This window comes from Crocodylus siamensis, chromosome 4, assembly GCF_052110815.1.
Source record: "Crocodylus siamensis isolate JL-2025a chromosome 4, ASM5211081v1, whole genome shotgun sequence".
Lineage (NCBI taxonomy): Eukaryota > Metazoa > Chordata > Crocodylia > Crocodylidae > Crocodylus > Crocodylus siamensis.
The window spans coordinates 114999881-115005880 of record NC_143398.1 but is presented as its reverse complement, the minus strand read 5'-3'; positions in this window follow the sequence as shown (position 1 = coordinate 115005880).

Sequence of the window (6000 nt, the reverse complement as noted above, 5' to 3'; positions counted from 1 at the left end):
GCTACAAACTGTTCAGGAAGGACAGGCAGGGGAGAAGAGGAGGAGATGCACTCTGTGTAAAAGAGCTGTATGTTTGCTCAGAGCTGTAGTATGAAGTTGGAAATAGGCCTGTTGAGAGTCTCTGGGTTAGGGTCAGAGGGGAGAGCAACAAGGGTGATGTCACGGTAGATGTCTACTATTGACCACCAGATCAGGAGGAAATGGTGAATGAGGCTTTTGTCCAACAGCTAATGGAAGCTTCCCTGATCACAGGCCCTGGTTCTCATGGGGGACTTTAATCACCCTGACATCTGCTGGGAGGACAATACAGCAGTGTACAGCAATCCAGGAAGTTTTTGCAGAGTGTTGGAGACAACTTCCTGGTGCAAGTGCTAGACCAGCCAATTAGGGACAGTGCTCTTGACCTGCTACTCACAAACAGGGAAGAATTGGTGGGGAGTGTAGTAGTGGATGGCAACTTGGGCAGCAGTGACTATGAGATGAGCGAACTCAGGATCCTGAGGAAAGGAAGGATGGAAAGCAGCAGAGTAAAGACCCTGGACTTCAGAAAAGCAGACTTTGACTCACTCAGGGAACTCATGGGCAGGATCCCCTGGGAAATCAGACTTGCGGGGAGAGGAGTCCAAGACAGCTGGCTATACTTCAAAGAAACCTTATTGAGAGTACATGAATAAACCATCCCAATGTGCAGGAAGACTAGCAAGTATGGCAGAAGACCAGCTTGGCTTAGCAGGGAACTCTTCAGTAAACTGAAGCAGAAAAAGGAAGCTTGTAAGAAGTGGAAACCTGGACAAATAACTAGGAAAGAATATAGGAGCATTGGCCAGGCATGCAGGGATGAAGTCAAAAAAGGCCAAAGCGCAATCCAAGTTGCAGCTAGCAAGGGAAGTGAAGGGTAACAAGAAGGGTTTCTACAAGCATCTTGGTAGGAAGAAGAGGATCAGGGAAACTGTAGGTCCCTTACTGAATGGGGGAGGAAACCTTGTGGCAGAGGATGCAGAAAAGGCTGACGTGCTCAATGCCTTTTTTGCTTCAGTCTTCACAGGCAAGGTCAGCTCCCAGACTATTGCACTGGGCAGCACAGTTTGGGGAAGTGAGCAGCCCTCAGTGCTGAAAGAACAGATTAGGGACTACTTAGGAAAGCTGGATGTGTACAAGTCTATGGGGCCAGATGGGATGCACCGGAGGGTGCTGAGGGATTTGGCTAAAGTGACTGCAGAGCCACTGGCCATCATCTTTGAAAACTCATGGCGATCAGGAGAGGTCCTAGATGGCTGGAAAAGGGCAAACATAGTGCCCATATTTAAGGAAGGGAAGAAGGAGGATCCAGGGAACTACAGACTCAGTCAGCTTCACCTCAGCCCCTGGAAAAATCAGCAGATCCTCAAGGAATCTATTTCTAAGCACTTGGAGAAGAAAAAGGTGATTAGGAAGTCAGCACGGATTCACCAGGGACAAGTCATGCCTGACCAACCTGACTGCCTTCTATGACAAGGTAACTGGCTCTATGGAGGCAGGGAGACTGGTAGATATGGGGGTACCTTGATTTTAGCAAGGCTTTTGATGTGCTACCACAGCATTCTCGCAAGCAAGCTAATGAAGTATGGGCTGGATGAATGGAGTGTAAGGTGGATAAAAACCTGGCTGGACCATCAGGCTCAGAGAGTAGCAATCAATGGGACAATGTCTAGTTGGCAGCCAGTATCAAGTGGAGTGCCCCAGGGCTCAGTCCTGAAGTAGCAGATAGCAGGGCCATGCAAAGCTTCAGTTGCCGATTCGATTTGGAGGACATTCGGCCCAATTCAGCAGCCGAATCTCTGAATCTGAATCCAACTGGGAGACAAATTAAAAGGTCTGAATCAATTTGGAAAAGATTTAGAGATTTGGGCAGTCCCCACCTGCTGCCACTGGGAGCTGGACCTGGGCTCCATGCCAGTAAGTAGGGGTCGGGGAGGGGGATGGATTATGGGGGGACCCCACCAGGCCCCATCACCTGACTGTCCCCTGACCCCTGCCTGCTCTCCCAGTCCCAATGGGCTTTTCTTTGTTTTTTTTTTTTTTTTAAGTGCCAGGACACTGAGGCCGGGCAAGGCAGCCATTGACAGGGCTGGAAAAGCAGGTAGGGGATAAGGCTGGTTTGATTTGGAGATGCGGTCGAATCTCTGAATCAGATTCAGCCAAATTGATTCGGGACAGTGATTTGACTCACCGAATCAAATCACTGTTCCCTGAATCGAATGAATCCGAATAGAATACTAGCCGCTTTGCACAGGGCTAGGATTCAGGAGTGACTTAGACAACTTGGACGAGGGGGTAAAAAGCACCGTTCAAATTTGTTGATGACACTAAGATGTGGGGGGATGTGGGCACGCTAGAAGGAAGGAATAGGCTACAATCGGACCTAGACAGGTTACAGGGGTGGGCGGACGAGAACAGGATGGGATTCAACACTGACAAGTGCAAGGTGCTGCACCTGGGGAGGAACAACCAGCACCATACCTACGGGCTGGGGGACTCCCTTCTCGTCAGTGCAGAGGCAGAAAAGGATCTTGGAGTCATCATTGATGCCAAGATGAACATGGGCCAGCAGTGTGGGGATGCAGTCAGGGAGGCCAACCGTACCCTGTCATGCATCCACAGATCATCTCAAGCAGGTCCAAGGAGGTTATCCTCCCCCTCTGTGCGGCACTGGTCAGGCCACAGTTAGAGTACTGTGTCCAGTTCTGGGCGCTGCACTTCAGGAGGGATGTGGACAACATGGAGAGGGTCCAGAGGAGGGCCACTCGGATGATCAGGGGGCAGCAGGGCAGGCCCTACGAGGACAGGCTACGGGACCTGAACCTGTTCAACCTCCACAAGAGAAGGCTGAGGGGAGATCTAGTGGCCTGTTACAAACTAGTCAGAGAGGATCAGCAGGCACTGGGGAAGTCCGTGTTCCCCCGAGCACTGCCAGGAGCGATTAGAAATAATGGTCACAAGCTGGCAGAAGGTAGATTCAGACTAGATATCAGGAGGCGCTACTTCACTGTCAGGGCGGCTAGGGTCTGGAACCAACCTCCAAGCAAAGTGGTGCTGGCTCCTACCCTGGGGGTCTTTAAGACAAGACTAACAATCACCTTGCTGGGGTCGTTTGACCCAAGTACTCTTTCCTTCCATGGCAGGGGGTTGGACTTGATGATCTGCTCAGGTCTCTTCCGACCCTGCTAACTATGAAACTGGAGGATAGGGCCAAAAGAAATCTTCAGCGAGGACAAGTGGGAAGTCCTGCACTTAGGACAGAGCAATCCTACGCACTGAGACAGGCTGGGGGCTCACTGGCTGGGCATCAGCTCTGCAGAAAAGGACCTGGGGGTTACAGTGGACAATAAGCTGCATATGAGCCAGCAGTGGGCCCTTGTTGCCAAGAAGACTAATGACGTATACTGGGCTGCATTGGTAGGTGTGTTGCCAGTAGGTCAAGGGAAGTGATTCTTCCCCTCTATTCAGCACTGGTGAGGCCACATCTGGAGTACTGTGTCCAGTTTTGGCCCTCCCACTACAGAAAGAATATGGACAAATTGGAGAGAGTCCAATGGAGGGCAACAAAAAAGATAAGGGGGCTGGGAGACATGACTTGAGGAAAGTCTGAGGGAACTGGGCTTATTTAGTCTAGAGAAGAGAAGACTGAAAGGGCTAATAGCAGCCTTCAACTATCTGAAGGAGGGTTTGAAAGAGGATGGAGGCTAGATTGTTCTCATTGGTGGCAGATGACAGAACAAGGAACAATTGTCTCAAGTTGCAGCAAGGGAAGTTTAAGTTAGATATTAGGAAGAATTTTCTCACTAGGAGGGTAGTAAAATACTAGAACAGGTTACCCAGAGAGGTGGTGGAAGCTCCATCCTTGAATGTTTTCAAAACCCAGCTAGACAAAGATTTGGCTGGGATGATATATTTGGAGATTGCCCTGCTCTGAGCAGGGGGTTGGACTAGATCACCTCCTGAAGATCCTTCCAACCCTTTTTATGATTCTATGGTACTCTCTGCACAGGGAAATAACTGGTTCTTAATTCCTTCACTAATATACTTCTCAGCAAGAGCACAAAGGTCGATTCATTTTGGATATATGAGGAAATAAAAAGGAGACTTTCCCTTGATGGAAATTAAGGGTGGCAATGCAGAGGGGAGGAAAGGGAGCAAATCTGAAAGAAACATGGAGTTTACAACAACAGGAAGTTAGCTGCAACTTTATATTATAGGCTGCTACTACTTCTTCTCCATCATGAGACTGCATAACTCTGAGCCTCTCAACACCCGCTGAGAAGACATGTAGAGGTGGTTAACCTAAGCAGGTCTTCCTCATTATTATTACTGTATGCTTTAAAAAGCTACCATTAAATTCCCCCAAAATTTTTCAAACATATCAGACCAAGCCTGACCATTTGTTTTTCCTTTTAAACAGAGATTACAAATGTGATTTTTTTCCCTGGAACTAGTGATCATGCATCACAATCCCCTTTTTGTCCCTCATTCTTATGGAAAATATCTTACCCCGGTGGTCTATACATGTCCTGGGGTGGTCCCCCCATGCCACTTCCACTACCTCTCTGTTCCATCAGTAAGGCCTGAAAGTGACCCATGTTCTCTTCCCGGCAGCGATACAGGGGTCCCTCCTGAGATAGGCCATTGGCCTGGCCAGTGGCAGGATGATGAGATAGGTGAGCATTTACTGGTGGTCCATAGGCCCTGGATTGGAAATGACTGGCTGGATGCCGAGATGCATACGGAGACCCAGACTGTAGCATCACCCCATGGGGAGGGAAAGCAGATGGACCAAATCCAATCCCAGAACTCAGAGGTGGAGGGGGAGCCCCATACAGAAACTCCCCTGCTGCCATTGAGCTCTGTCTCTTGGTGGCTGCATTGTGGTTGTCCAAATCAAGAAACTCTTTGGGACTCTCTGGCCTTTCCTGGGAGTCTTCTGACTTCTCATCTTCTGGCCCTGGATCCTGCCCATCACTTGGAGGAACCTCTTTGGCGCTTGCCATGTCCATTCGGTTTGGGGAGACCAGGGCAGTGCTCAATGCCTCAGAGCCATCTAGACTATCCATGTTCCCTCTGTCAGAGAAGGCAGGCCTGGGCAGAGCTGGATGGCTAGGTGGATGCCCACTAGGACTGGCCTGGGGATGGAGAGGTCTCTGCCAGTCTGAGTAGCCTTGTGGGCAAGTATAGTAAGGAGGGCGCTGGTAGTGGTGGTACGAAGGTGGAGGTTGTGGCTGATAAGGGTATGGCATTCCCTGGTGGTGGCGATACCGGGGAAAGACACCAGGGTGGGTGTTACTAGGCTGAAAGCCCCGAGTTGGAAAGTGTTGTGGATGGGATACAGAGGTGGGATGCTTTCCCCCCATCACAGGGTTGAACCCTTGGAGTCCTGGATTGATATGGTAACGTGCTGCTGAATTTGGATACTCCAAGCCTGGCATGTAGAGTGAAGGAAACTGATTTGTAGCCCCACCCACAGAGCCTCCATCCACACCAGGAGTACTGGTGCCCTGTCCCATACAAGGCAGAGCTGCTTCTGGCAAAGTCTTCCCCCCACTGCAGAGGGGCTTCTCCAGGATGCTAACAGCCAGTCCTTTTCCCTCAGTGCCACTGGAGGACCCTTCACCGACAGCCCCATTCTCAGGCACAGGTCCTCTCTCAGAGGCTGTCACAATGTCCCTCGCACATCCCTGGCCTGCCGGGCTGCTGTAGGTGCTGTCTGCTGGCCAGGAACTCTTGCTCTGTGTTGCCTTCGGGTCAATTTTAGTTCCAGAGTTATCACCCTCCCCGTCTTGCATCAAGCTCCGTCTGGTACAGTCCATCTGCAGGGGGGGTTTGGAATGAGGTAGCAGTTTGGAGTATGTCCCTTCTGCAACACTGATGCAGTGGCCCTTCTCTTCCCCTCCAGGAGGGGGTGCTGCTGCAAAAGTAGTGGAAAGAAGAAAGAGAGAGAGGGGGTAAAAAGATCTCATCACTGTTTGA